The following is a 1663-nucleotide window of genomic DNA, read 5'->3' as shown; positions in this document are numbered from 1 at the left end:
TGTTTTGAACCTTGTTTCATTGCTCTCTTATAATGCTTTGCTGTTAAAAAACCCTTTTTTCACTAAAAAAAATTAATTAAAGAAAAAAAGGAAGAAAACATCCCGCGGCCCAATTATCCTTCCTGATTAATGAACAAAAGCTACTCTCATTGTCTCTCTCCCACACCCTGCCAGCTGCCATCGAGCGCCGCCCAGACCACCAGACAAGAAGCGTCGAGCTCAGTAAGTTCTTCCCCAAGCCTCTGCACCTCTTTTCTATATTGAATCGAGAATAAATCGAGTGGATCCAGCCCTGTTCGAAGTTTAGTGTGTGCACGAGATTCTGAGTCTGGATCCGAATCTTGAACCAAATATAAAAAAAAGAAACCGTCCAATATTCGAGATTTGAATGGGGAAGACAGCGAGAAAGTTACTCGTTCTTCCTGAAAAAATTGAGATTTGATTTTTCTCATGGTAAGATTGTTGTCGTTTTTTTATCATATTCTTTACGAGTATTCCAATTGATTTCACACTTGAAATAGGAAAACCTGTAAAGCCTGAGGAGCTGCGAAAATTTGAGTCAATTGTAAATTAAAAAATTCAGGAAGGGGATGTATTCTCAAAGGAGACCAGGCTGACTGATGCAAAGAGTATAAAAGGTCCAAGAGCTGTTTTTGGGGAGGTAAGCTTCTCCAAACAATTTATCTTTAATTTATTTTATTAGACAAATGATTAAATGTTTTGTATTTTCTACTTTTCAATATTGATGCAAGCGCTCACGGATGTTGATGCAGCTATATCCTGACCCTATCAGGGTAGTTTCAATTGGTAAGAAAGTGGAGGATCTACTTGCTAATCCTGATAATGAAGACTGGTTGTCAATCTCTGTTGAGCTCTGCATAGGTAAATATAATGGAAATTTAATTGCTATCTAGAGGTGAATGTTTTTAGGATTCTAAAGTCGTTTGTTCATGTCTACAGGTACACATATTTCAAACACGAGGGAAGCCAAGGCATTCACTCTCTTGTCCGAGAAAGGGATTGCTAAGGGAGTCTGTAGAGTAACGACAGTGTTAGATTATGCGTTAAGAGCCATGGAACTGGCATCCTCCCTTGAACAGGAAATAAATTAAGCATCCAGGACTGATGCACTCGATCTACTCAATCGTCAACGCCTACCATAAAATCATCAAATCCTGCATCATACAAACCTAGTGAGTTTAATGACTCAGGACGTTCTAAACATGAGTAGCAAATAATACATATACAATCATATGCATTAAAATCATACTTTTATTGAAAATAGCTTTTGAACATAAATAAACCCTTTAAAATCATTTTGAGCATAATTAAATCATAAATCGTAAAATCATTTAAAATAGCTTTTGAACATAAATAAATCATTTTAAAATAGTTTTAGAGCATAAATAAATCATATATCATAAAATCATTTTAATCATAAACCTTTCAATCATTTATCATTTTGGGTGAAGTTTGATCTTTGAAAGTGACTAGCTTTTATCCTCCGGTAGACTGATCAGTCTTCAGCTCCACATGGCCCAAGGGGGTGGGCACTAGGATCCACCAGGAAAACACGATCATCGGGATCCCTCTGAGACCTTTTCCCATATACGGGACCCCTCTGGGGCATTGGCCTGTAAACGGGATCCCTCTGAGGTCTAGT

The 1663-nt window shown here is 37.5% G+C and overlaps 1 long non-coding RNA gene across 2 annotated transcripts; it reads left to right on the top strand.

Annotated features, from left to right (window-relative positions):
• Nucleotides 1-426: 426 nt before the first annotated feature.
• Nucleotides 427-1359, top strand: LOC140811411 (uncharacterized). 2 transcript variants are annotated; one of them, XR_012113453.1, is made up of 4 exons: nt 427-453; nt 522-661; nt 774-882; nt 961-1359. It is a non-coding gene; the product is annotated as an uncharacterized lncRNA (long non-coding RNA). The 2 variants fall into 2 exon arrangements; XR_012113452.1 differs by lacking the exon at nt 961-1359 and having other exon boundaries at nt 774-891.
• Nucleotides 1360-1663: the final 304 nt, after the last annotated feature.

Source organism: Primulina eburnea, chromosome 1, assembly GCF_022965805.1.
Source record: "Primulina eburnea isolate SZY01 chromosome 1, ASM2296580v1, whole genome shotgun sequence".
NCBI lineage: Eukaryota > Viridiplantae > Streptophyta > Magnoliopsida > Lamiales > Gesneriaceae > Primulina > Primulina eburnea.
Note: the sequence above shows the minus strand (reverse complement) of the source record. Positions and strands in the feature narration are given on the sequence as shown.